The following is a 13156-nucleotide window of genomic DNA, read 5'->3' on the forward strand; positions in this document are numbered from 1 at the left end:
CCTTTTCTAAAACTATATGTTTCATATTTGTTTTATTTGATCTTGCTTTAGTTTTGTTCACTCGTTAGATTCGGTTTTGTTTGGTAAGTACCGTCGGCCACTTTTAAGGGTCCAGCGCTGAGATTATCTCTAAGCACGTGCAGAGCTCAATGCGTTTCAAGGACGACCTCTCAGCATCGAATTTATTCATAAGCATCCATAGAAGTTACTCGTACCAAGTATAAATACATAGATACTTAGTATTTGGCTGCACATGAACAGACACTAAAATATATATTTTGCAACGAAGCCTGTCGAAATCAAAAATAGTGATTAACTATTCCATTTGATGTTCTCAATCGAAACAACAACTCACATTACAACATCGAATTTATTGAGTTCATTAGAGATCAATATTTTTGTTATGTTTCCATGTGTTATCTCTGAGTTATCCTAAAAGTATTATTTTGCTTGTGGTAATGTAATACAGCGCTTAAGCAAAGTACATTTAAATTCAAACAGTCTTGTTTTCGAATATGTCATAAGGTTAAATAAATTATTATGTAACTGTGATGTTTTTGAAGTTTCATTCACAGACCTAAGGCAAACTAACGGTACATTGGGTAATCATATTCGATATTTATTCGATCTTATTAAATATATTTGTTACGTTTGACTGATTGACTGATTGATTTGTTTGATTGGCCAATATGGTCAATATACAACGAAGTACTTATATGCATACTCGATTCAACAAAGAGTAAATTCAATATGTGTTACACAATATCTCGATATGGACGGTAAAATATATATAAATGGGAATCGCGTCTATCTGATCAAATCATATAATTTCTTTAGAATACAACAACTTTTATGTGACTATTTTTGTTTGTTTATACATAAATATTTATTAATTAAAAGAATTCGTTTCTTAAAACTTTTGAGGGATCAAAAATTGCTTGAAACGAGTTCTAAGTAAGTAGAGCTTAGAAGAGCAGCTAATTTAAAAATGGCGACCATTCTCAATAAATAGAAATAATCGACCTAATGTTTCTATGAGAGGTATATGATATAGTATTCCGATATTAATTATTTTTTGTTCAAGTGTGAGGGAAGAAAGCTTGGCCTGAATATCTTTAGAAACAAAAGAATTTTTTAAACGAGAATCCATTTTACAAACGATCATTCTTATGACAGATATTTGATTTATTAGTCCGACCCGCCTCTAAAATGTACTGCTTGATGCTATTGATGCTGATCTATAATATATTTACTTTAAGAATCGGGCGAGTCTCCTTCAATGCGTTCCACACTTCATTACACAAGTATAATACCCTGTTGAAAGGTAGACAAATTGTTAAACTTAATATTCTCCTAGGTTTGGTTTAGTTGTGACATAGTTCGTACTTGATGTGAGTACGGAATAAATGCTTTCTTTTCCCCTAATGAGTGTGTGGTACTTTTATTCAAAATGTTGGCTAAAAAGGCTATGCAGGTAAATATTAGAACTATTAGAGTTCATTTGGGATTATGTAAGTTTGCTCAGCAAATCGGTTATTACATGAAAATAAAGCTCATCTCGTCTTCTTTATGGGGCAAAGAAAGAGACATGTTTCATATATATATCCTATAGCTATTTTTAATGTATACTGAACAAATTGTTCAGAAATCAGCTTAATTTTTAATGTAAGAAATAAAAAAATCGTATTCAACAACAAAATGATATTGACTGGAAAATGGCCTTTCATTATTAAAGATTCGTTGATTTTAGCTAAGACGGACCTTCAGATAACTGCTCTTAGGTGAAAAGCCGAATATTTTTGCAGTGAGGATGTGCGAATGTCTCAGATATAGATTGATGGATAGATATGAAGTGCATATTGTGTATAATATTGATCTAATTTCAGGTTGTAATAACAGTGTCAGTCTACAAAATAAAAACTATTTAAAAGCCAAACTTTTGTGGCAGGTGTTTTGTCAGTGCTTTGACACAAATCAGCACATAGTTATTATATTATATAGTCTCATTAAATTTCTTTAGTGTGTTAAATACACAACAGCAAACCAATTCCATCTCGCATTGTATTCAATCTCCATAGATAGGTATACTAATATAATTGTGTATTTGTGTTTTCTCATGATGTATACATACAGACGTAAAGGTAACTAATGTTTGGCAAAGATGACATTTATTTATTTCTTTATCTACGAAATTATGACTTAGCTAAAAAAGTGTCAGATATAATGTCTTTTTAACTAGTATTAACCTGTCATTTGACTCTAACTATGGCATTAAAACATGTGAATATATAAAATGACAAGGTCAAACCTAAAAAAATACTTGTTTTGGATATCCAAAATAAAGAATATTCTTGAATTTCTTAATTAATTGTGCCTCTTTTGTTAAAAAAAAATAATAATAAAAAAAAACTGAAGCCGTGGAAATATTGGCTGAGACATTTTGTGAACAATAGACGGCAAAATTCGAACCTTCGCAAGATGTTAGCAGCAGTCTACCTTCCAAAATTAACTATCCTAGCTTTACAATTGTGCGGAACTTGTAGTTAATATTCAGGTATATTGACCAGTTATTGATTCCACAGGAGGTACACAAATCTTAACATTTTGTCTTACGTAGACACAAATATGGCCAAACATACGGATACATCTCTTTTCCCCAAAACTTGATCAGTGTTTGCTTGTTAGATACAGTTGCATAAACTTATTTAACCCTTGCCACCCAATGCGTACAGGGTAACAATAAATTTTGGTAGGAAACTAGTTGAAAACATTCTTCTTTAAACATTCTTAAATAGACAATGCGACAATTATATTATTTCTTACTAAATGTAAGCAAAAAAAAAAAAACAGATATCTTATCATTTGTTTGATTGACCAATATTGTCAATATACAGCGAAGTACTTATATGCATACTCGATCCAACAAAGAGTAAATTCAATATGTGTTACACAATATATAAACTTATTTAACCCTTGACACTCAGTTTTAACAGGGTAAAAATACATTTTGGAAGGAAACTAGTTGAAAACATTCTATAGCGTACTATGAAATTAAATAGACATTGCGACAATTATATTATTTCTTATTAAATATAAACAAAAAAGAACAGATATCTTAGGACTACAATTTGGTACTCTTATAAATCGGAGTTCACCTGCTCATATCTAAATATTGTTATTTATTTAAACACGAAATAACGAAATATTAATTTAAACAATTTTATTTATTTGATTGCTGCTTCACGAAGGAACACTCCTCCAATTGTGGAGTTTAATTGTTTCAGAAAGTGTGACATATATGTTATACATATTCCATCCCATAACTCTTATACTGATTCCTCATATGTGATATATTAATCCGATATTGATGTTTTTTCTTTCAAAATAATACCACTACATTTTATGAATTTGGAAAACGTAAAAAAATTTATCATATGTGATCGAATTTATTGACAGCTATTTGTTATAATAGATTAATCTGGTCATATGTATATATGATATACTCCATCACATATACCTAGATATCTTTAATACTGAGAGAGCTCTGCTCACTTACACACATTAACATTGGACAAACGGATATGGCTATATTGTCTCGGATAGAAGGAGAATTATAATGTCTCAAGACAGTAAAAACTAATTTCTAATAAAGAAGTTCGATATTGATAATTCTGTTGCTCAAATTTTAGATGCACGCATTAACTATCTTCTAGCCCATAGAATGTATTTGTTCCAGATTTACAGAGTCGAACTACCCATGTGGAAACTGTAAGAACTGGAGTATGTGGAATTGAAACAAAAGATACAATTCTAAAGATGGAGTTGGAATTCGGTAGAAAATCAACTGAATAACACGTGAAAACCAATGTGAATACATAGTTTTGCAAAGTATATTATGAAGGGCATATGCAGAGGGGAAGAGGGTGTCAGCAGCCCTCTCTACATCAAAACAACATTACAAAACCCTACTTTACAAGACTCTACATTAAAATGTATATTTAGATTGGAATGTATGGAAAATTACAAATCGGACACCTTTAACGAAAAGCTCAATATAAAGAAATTTATAAAATGTGTAAAATGTATTACTTTTAATTTATAGTTAATATGTTTCAATGAGCAGAAATTACGAGCCGGGCCACAAACAGATTAAATTCCTGTTCGAGCCTAAACAAATTGTATAACATATAATTTAGGCAACGAGTTTGATATATATATATATATATATATATATATATATACATATTTAATTATTATATATTTGCGATTATTAAAAGTTTAAAAGTATAGTAGGGCATGTGTAGTTTTCCCTGTAGTTATTGTGGTCCCACCAACTTGCCCAAAATGAATTTAATTTTAAAATGTCAATCTGCGATAAGATGTGTTTGCACCGTCAGCATGTAAGTTGACTTAATGATCAATGTTTATTTAAATGTTGGGCAGCTTAAGGGTTGCAAACTGATTTTTGGATACATAGCCTTGTGTATGTAGCCGAACTTAGTTATATGGATGCAATTTACAGTCTGATTGTCCCTTCTTCGCTGAACTTATCCGAAATATTCGTGTGAGCATCGAGCTGGGGCGGGAAAACAAGAGCAGAAGAGAAATGCCATAAAATGCACCCTGCTATATAAACATTGGCATTTCCCCTCAGTGAAGGTTCAAAGATTGCCCAAAAAAGTGTTTCTGTTTCGGTTCTGAGCGACTTAATGCGTTTTTTATGTTATATACAAGTAAAATGCTTTCACCCGAAGTTCCGTTCGTTGCTTCCATTGGGTTGGGCTTTGTGGGCTGTTGTGTTCCCAAGTCCAATGAAATTTACAACCACCACCATTGCTGAAAATTTATCGATGAACCTTAGCGATGAGAATATTTTAAAGGTCCTTGTCAGTAAATTTGCACACATGAGCTTTATGTTTTTGATATGCTTATTTCCCCGCAGAGAAGGCAATTTTATCACAGCATTTGCGAGAATTGAAGGTATTCCAGTTGATTCTAAAATTACATAGCTTCAATGTGATTCACACGAAAATAAAGTAGTTTAGTCTTCGAAAATCTAAATTAAAGCAAAATTCATTACAAATATTTAATAAACTGATATTTGAAAAGATTATTGAAATTAGTTCTCCTGATTGACTGATTGGATCAGTGACTGAACACCAGTTTAAGCAATATTATCATTATTATTAGGTCTATTGTTCCCCCTCTTGAACCTATAGCTCTTCCATCAACCCTTATTCCGGCACGAATGTGAGAATCTTTGTTGGGTTGAGGGTTTCTTTTTACTCCGAATTTAAAATATGTTTAAGTACAGCACATTTTGCTGGCTAAGGAGATACAATCTTCTAAGATGTGCTTTGAGGATTCGCTCTCATTAGCCCAAAATCGCGCAGAATTCGCTACCTAGTTTTGCTAGGTGACTTCTTCTCCAACCGGTGAGTATTCCCCATGACTATAATTTTTCTAAATTGTTTTTGATTATAGCCACCTAGAAGACATCTGACTTGTCTGAGACCTAGTTCCTCCACCCATCTAAGCACTGAAGTCAATGGAAAATGTTTGTAAATGCTTGTATTAAACTCTGTCGCTAAAAGTGTTATGTATGTGGAAAGCTACATTTTCGCCCGATGACTTTTATGCTAATTTAAAACATTTTAAAAAACATGTGCTTCCTAATTGCACTCCAAAATTTTGTTTAATTAGCTTGAAAATCTATACTTAAACATCTACATATGTGAAATGATATTGCATATTAGTTCAAACGGACCATAAAATTATTTTAAAGCGCCTTAAAATAAGAATTAACTTAGATTTGAGTCCCAAACACTGCTTTTATAGCTTTCTTGATTTTTTTATTAGCAGATTTATCTATAATAAATTTATATTCATAATAAGGGATAAATTTTTGTTGGTTAGTTGAATACAAAATCTTGCAAATATTATTTGTTTTGGATCTTCGAATAAAATTCAAAATTGATTTCAAGAGACAGACTTTAATTTTTTAAAATTGATCAACAAATAAGCTAAAATTAAAAAAATAAAAATAAATAAATAAATAAAAGTTATACTGAAATTTGTATTCAACTTTGAAGTGCATTTTTTAAAAACTAAACACCAGAGGGAAAATTAAAAATTTGATATCGTAAGGTAAGTTGCACAGTCTTCATCCTCAAAAAAAAAAAATACATATATATATATATATATATATATATATATATATATATATATATATATATGATCAGTGTCAATAGCTAAGTAGATATTGCCATGCCATGTTTATAACGAAGACCAGTTCTCAAGTTTTAAAATCTTAATTAAATTTGGGATATATCCATACTTTTGCAGGGCTGCAGACATCCCTATCACCTAGTCAGCCGTATCGAATCACTATATCATATGGATGCTATAGGAACAATCAGTCGAATGATGTATAAGCTGCATTTTTGTCCATAGCTCCAATATGGAATATCGATAATTATTTTTGAAATAAATACTTTAATGCAGACAAGAGCAGGTGTACTTAAGTCTGCATGGGTATGTAATCTTCTGCGTTCCCCACCCAGCCGTTTTTATATATTTTCGATAAGTTTTTCCATTATTTTTCCCCATTTTAAGATTCTCTGCATTCGTTCCAAATGTTAAGGGCGCTGTATGCATATTAATGCTTATGGAAAAGGAGTGTAAATCGAAATATGTTCCTGTTGGGTGCTTGTGTCCAAAATGCAGAGAATTATGTACCTAATTCAATACAATTCGCTGTGGTAATCGAAAGATAAGCGTGTTATACATAGATGCTGCTGGTGGCTGTTGCTGAACCCCAATTTCGAGACCAAGCCGCATTGAAAATTAGAATTGGTGGTGGAATCCTGACAGATTGCCTGCCACATTGGGGGTACAGAGCAGGATGCAGAAAGAATAACAATCAAGCGACTGCAATAATAACACGCAAATGGACTCTTGACGAGTGAGTTCGCCTAGATGATACCCTGTAACAAGGTCTTCATTCATCTAAACCACACAACTTTTAATGGAACACATTTTAAAACTGTAAAGCTGAGCATGCATTTTATTTATACATGTATATATCTAATACTTGGCGACAGCTTCAATGTGTTCTTTTCCTAAAATAAACTAAACAATCTGAACGACATTTATACAAAGTTAATCATTTTAATACTAAAAAAGTGGATTCAATTTCCATCGAAATTCTATTGAAATTGTAGAAAAAATTTATCAAATAAAATATTCTTTATTTCTGCATTTGCAAAGATATGCAAAAATATTAACTTTTCTCGATTTGTGAAAGAAAATAAAAACCAAAGAAATAGTATTTTCAAGTATTACTGCAGATTTCATATAGATAAAAAAAAGACCACAGAAAATGGAATATTACTCGAAGATTGGATCATTATTGACGAAGATATGAATTTAATGAATTTTCTCGATTTCTAAAGCAAACGAAAACTAAAGTTTAATATAAAAGCCGAGCCTGTAATTATAATTAATTTTGTCTGAATTTAGAAAATATTTTTTTATAACAATTTCTGTAAATATTTCTACTTTTAAGAAATGCATTTCTCAATAACAGAAAAAATGCGTCAAATGAAGATTTTATAATTTATTTTCTTATAGAAAAATTATTTCTAAAAACATGAAAAGCTTTATAATTGTTAGGGTTATTTTTTTGCTTAGTGTACGAGAAATCAGCGGATTCATACGGACAGATGGTCAGAGAGACAGACAGACATGGAAATACATGGCTGTTTGCCCTTTCTACCCAGACCAAATTGGGAACAGGGTATAAAAAGAACAAACGACAACCACTAAGATGCGAAACTGGAATTCAAAATTGACTCGTCGTTGATGCCGATGTCGTCAGCGTCAACATCAGCATCGAGTATACACACACACACACACACACACAGACAGACAGAAGCACACACACATGGCAAGTATATAGTCGACGCCGGGGCGGCGTGGACTTGTTTCGCACATAAAGATACAAATGTATCTACGGCAGACAGCACAAATGGCGTATATAAAATGATTCGACATGTGTTTGTATCAGTGTTAGAGTCTGTCGCTTCGTGACAGCGCTCCGGTGGTTGTTTTGTGTGTGCATAAGCGTGCGAGCGAGACAGCGACAGTCAGAGCGAAATAAAGAGAGAGAGAGCGAGAGAGAGAGAGAGAGGAGCTACTCGCGCGCGTTTTATTACCCATCGCTGTGCCTTAATGCTGCTGCTTGCTGCTGCTCCTCTGGCTTTTCATCTTTTCAATGGTGCACAGCCCTTGCTGGCTGGCTTGCTGGCCTGGCTGCTTGCAGCTCATGTTCATGTTCGGTTCTCCGTTCTCCGTTCTCAGTTCTCAGTCTCATTTTCATTTTCATTTCGTTTCGTTCTCCATCTCCGTCCATCTCCGTCCTTTTGCGTTCTCGTCGCAAGCGTAAGTGTTGCGGCTGCTGCTGCTGCTGCTGCTGCTTGTGGTGCTGCGGGCTTATGTCTTCTTTTTTCCCTCCTCTTCTTCTTCTTCTTTTTTGTCAGCGAGCGTCAAGCGACGCGACGCGATGCGACGCTGTCATCGTCATCATCCACATCCACATTCAAACACACAGAGGAACACATTCACTCTTGACTCGCAACCACCGCCAAGCGACACCTTTTCCCCAGCGCGCAACGCGTCTGTCCGTTCGTTCGTCTGTCTCTCCGTCTCCCTGTCCGTCTGTCTGTCCGTCTGTCTATCTGTATCTGATTGCTGTGTGGTTGTTGCTCTGGCTCTGGTTGTGGCTCTGGCTCTGGCTGTGGCACTGGCTCTACTCTGTCTTGTTACTGTTAATGCCGAGTCTGCCTTGCCGTATTCTCACACTCACACTCACACTAACACTCACTCGCACACTCACTCGCACACTCACTGGCACACTCACACTCGCACTCACATTTGACGCGTTTCTGTTGCTTTTCGCTTCGTTCTTGCGCTCGACGCCACTTCGTGCGCCGACCGCGCTGTCACGGCTTCAGAGCCTCGGCCTCGGTCTCGGCCTCGGCCTCGGCAACCACTGACTGACTCTTGTGTCAAACTGAACAGCAAATATTATTTTTTGGACACTTTGCTATCAGGTCGACGCCGCGTCAACCAGAGACGTCCTGTGCTCCATTCACCATTCACCATTCACCAACCACAGCTATTGATATCGACACCGCCAACCGTGCCAGAGCCCATCGAGCTCTCGACTTGTCCAATTGTTCCCCATTCAAGTGTCGCATTCGAAGTCGGACAGCTGCCGGGGTCTCCATTTTCGCCGAAGTGTGAACTATTGAAATCCGCAAACAAAAGTGAAGTTCAACAAAATCTGTAAATCAACTCGAGCCGGTTCGTGTGTTGCCAAAAATTAACCGAAATTAATTATAATATTGACATACAACATGAAGAACGAGGGGGCTGCTCCTCCCAAGCAACACAAGCGCCTTTCGACCAACTGTGAATAATACTCGTATGGATTACAATCTCGCGTGTGATGGGCAAGGCAAAAACAACAAAAAAAAAGAAAAAAAAAAGCTAACGTTAACAACACTTCAGGGCCGGTTCTGTGCTTTGTGCTTCGTACTTGTGTATTTTCTGCTTTGAGGTTTGGTCTGCGGTCGCTGCTCTTTGGGCGGAGGACCGGGAACCCATCCATCCATGCTTCTCTCGTCTCGACTTGTCGACTTGCCGACTTTCGTGTCGGTCCAATGGGCCCGTCCAGCTCCTCGCGTTCGCCGGGTTTTCTCAGATTCGCTGGGCGTGGATTCAATTAAAATGATTTGTTGCCGCCGTTCCTGACATTTTGGACATAAATAGTGGACCTGATTCATGGTACAATGTTTTCGTGTAAACAAAACCAATGCAAAACTTTGGCAGCACTACTGGACTGATGCCCCCCTTCGGGTGAGTTTTTACTTATGCATATAAAAATGGCATCTCCATTGAATGGCACCGTCGGCATATCCTTGATACTTTTACAACTTACATTGATATCTTTGAATTTAAATTAAGTCCAAAATTATAGCCGGAAAGTATCTCACAAAATATACTTATTTTTTGTTACGCCTATTTTTGTATACGTTTGGATGTTGTTCACGGATTGTGCAACACTTAGGGGAGGCATCTTCAACCCCGTACGTCACAAGTAAATACAAATGTATAAGTATATATATGCAACATATATATATACCGATAAAGACGTTGGAAATATCACCATTTATTACATATATTTAGTTAAATATATATTATTTATATTTACATTTATCGTTCCGAATGTGGGTTATTCTATACTTTAAAAACATGCTTTTTATATTTGATAACATTATTATAAAACTCTGGCTTAAAACACTTTTAAAATCTCTATATAATTGTTTAGGAATTTTAAAAAATAATCTCGAACAAAAATGATAAAGTTTTAATAAGATCAATTTCTCTCTTTGAATTGAATTTTACTAGATCCAAGAGATGTCAGTAATAAATTGAAAGTAAGGTGGAAAAATATTTTGGAATTATTTGTAAAAACTTTTATTTCATTAACAAGAATTATATATATTTAATTGTATATTCTACAGTACAATATAAGTTTCAAAAAAAGATGTTCACTATTCGAAATTTAAATACATAAGCACACTTAGAAAAAAACAGTACTCGAAATTAGATTCGAATCACTAACCAAGCCTAGAATCAAATGTTTTTCAATTATACTGCAGATTCAAAAACGGAATCGAAATTTATTTAGGTGTATGTATGTAAATGTGTCTGTGATTAATATTGGTATACGGGAACTTATATTCCAAATTTAAGGACTAAAGCTGTAGCTCAATCGAACAAGCAGACGGAGTCAGCGCGACTCAGCTTTTGATGCCGATATATATATATTATATCTATGGAGTCATAGACAAGACACAATATTACGCACTTTTATCTATGGGATCTGAAAATAGGACAGGTCTTTTAGGCACTCCGATGATAACATACCATTGCAGAACTCAGTACACCTGCTGAAACCTCAAATTCTTTATCAATTTCAAAAACCGACCGAGTTATTTGATATATGTATGTGTTATATGTACCGTAATAATCAAGTTACCAATACTCAACCAAATACCTTAAGAAAATTTGGGAAAATTTCGGCGTTTTTATATAGTCGAATTACCAGAATCGTAATCGGAACACAAATTAATGTCGGTTTAGCCGCCGGATTCTTATCCATTTTTAATTGATTCAGGATATAACCAGGAAAACAGGTATTTTAGGCACACTAAAGCTAACATTCATTTGTAAAGAAATATCCTAAAAAATAAACAATTTGCACTTCACTTCTTGTCAAACAGAGTAAAGTGCCGATGCAGAAAAACTTATTACGACCAGAGTAGAAAAGGAGTAATATTAAATTTTATATGATTCCTTTCAATAGATTCCAAAAGGGAAATCTTCAAATGATTATCGCAAAGAATTCTTAGTTCTAATTTGTTTATCAACAATATTTGACAAACTAAGCAAACTTCAATGTTATCTTAACTGAGAAATTGCATGCTTTCCTGATAAGTGGCAAGAAAAAGGGTTCGCATCCTCATAAAATGAAATGCATTTTGGACAACTTTCGACAACAAACACATATATATAAATTGCTGGCAGTACCAGACAGGTAGAAGACGGATAAAAGGGTTATTTGAGGTGTCTTTCTAGTGATTTATGACACTGGGAAACTGAGGAACGACCTTTCGCGAGTGACGCAAAACGAGGTCTGGGACGCAGGTCCTAAGGATATGGCACAATTTTGGCATAATAACGGTTCAGCATTTGGGTTGAGACCGGTGTGGTCCGGCGAAAGCGTGAAGGCGGATTCATTTATGACCACACACCATAAACCAAAGTACAGCAGCTCATGTCTCAAAATATTTTGATTCTGACCACAGAAACAACACACAGCTGGATGCCCAATTTTAGGCAGAAAAGGGTTGGTGAAATCTCAAATAGTTTCGTGCGAACATCCATACAAAAAGATACATATATATATATACATATACATATACCAAATATATATATATATATATGGAGCATCTGTTACCACTTTCGACAATTGAACACCCAATGAATGCAGACGTAGCTAATTGATCTGCATGTGTATGCCACAGTTTAATTGCCACTCAGACACACAGAGAGTGGAGTCTCGTGCCACGTCTCTGTTGGGGATGGCGGGGAGGTGAGGGGAGGGGAGGGGCGGCTATCATAAATACATGACATACATGGAATGTAGTAGTATACAAGTATGTATGTACACAATTATTATGAACATGCCCAGACACACACAAAATGGCATGCAGCATGGGGCAAACAGAGCAAAGTGTCGCCGACTGAATTCATTGAAATTCAAAGCAGTCATGCGGCAAGAGCCCTTATTTATATGTATGTATGTCTGTGTACATATGTATATATTTATGTATACATACATACGGATTGGGAGTTCTCGTTGCTGTAACCTGAAACAGACGAAGCATGGCTTCAAAATAATGTAATTTATTCTGACACTTTCATAAAAAAGAGAATCCAAAACTCTTTGCAACAAACCAAGACATTATCGCCGCATAATTAATGCTACATGTTGCAGTTCAGCGTGGAGCGCTTGTGGAATGGATGAGGAAAGGGATCGAAGGGGGGGTTGGTGGGGGCAGAGCAGTGCCCCGTTACGCTGCACACTAAAACATTTAAATTTCCAGCCGTCTTAGTCTGGTCTTGAAGTTACGGTCGCCCCGCTGAAGTTGACGGGGCTCGAAAAGAAAAAATATCATAAAGCCATTAAAATTTTAATTGCCTTGCTAGACGCCCCAGGAGTCATTTCCATATTGAGCGCTTCTCATTTGAATAATTTTATCAAAATGGTAATCAGCGACGGAAAAACCAACAGAGTCAAACCCAACCCATCCCAACCCATCCCATCCCATCCAATCCCATCCCGATGCATGCATCCCATTCCATTCGACTCCATTCCACTCCACTTGGTTCTAGCTTCCATCTCAAACTCAAACCGATTTCCAGCCCATGCCGCGCGCACCGCTTGACTTCCATCGTTTTTCGTGTCTTTCCCTTCCATTCTGCTTTGCCTGGCAGTTTCGCCGGCACGGCGCATGCGTCGCAA

At 35.6% G+C, this 13156-nt stretch overlaps 1 long non-coding RNA gene across 5 annotated transcripts in view; it reads left to right on the forward strand.

Moving 5' to 3' along the window:
* Positions 1-8910: 8910 nt before the first annotated feature.
* Positions 8911-13156, forward strand: part of LOC116805476 — a 135939-nt gene continuing 131693 nt past the window's right edge. For 3 of the 5 annotated variants that reach the window (XR_004365207.2, XR_004365206.2, XR_006246669.1), the window contains exon 1: positions 8912-9921. This is a non-coding gene — a long non-coding RNA (uncharacterized LOC116805476). Of the gene's footprint in view, positions 9922-13156 lie in introns of all 5 variants that reach the window. The other 2 variants (XR_004365208.2, XR_004365209.2) reach the window with 2 other exon arrangements.

The sequence above is a fragment of the Drosophila grimshawi genome, unplaced genomic scaffold, assembly GCF_018153295.1.
Source record: "Drosophila grimshawi isolate 15287-2541.00 unplaced genomic scaffold, ASM1815329v1 contig_311, whole genome shotgun sequence".
NCBI classification, from domain to species: Eukaryota; Metazoa; Arthropoda; class Insecta; order Diptera; family Drosophilidae; genus Drosophila; species Drosophila grimshawi.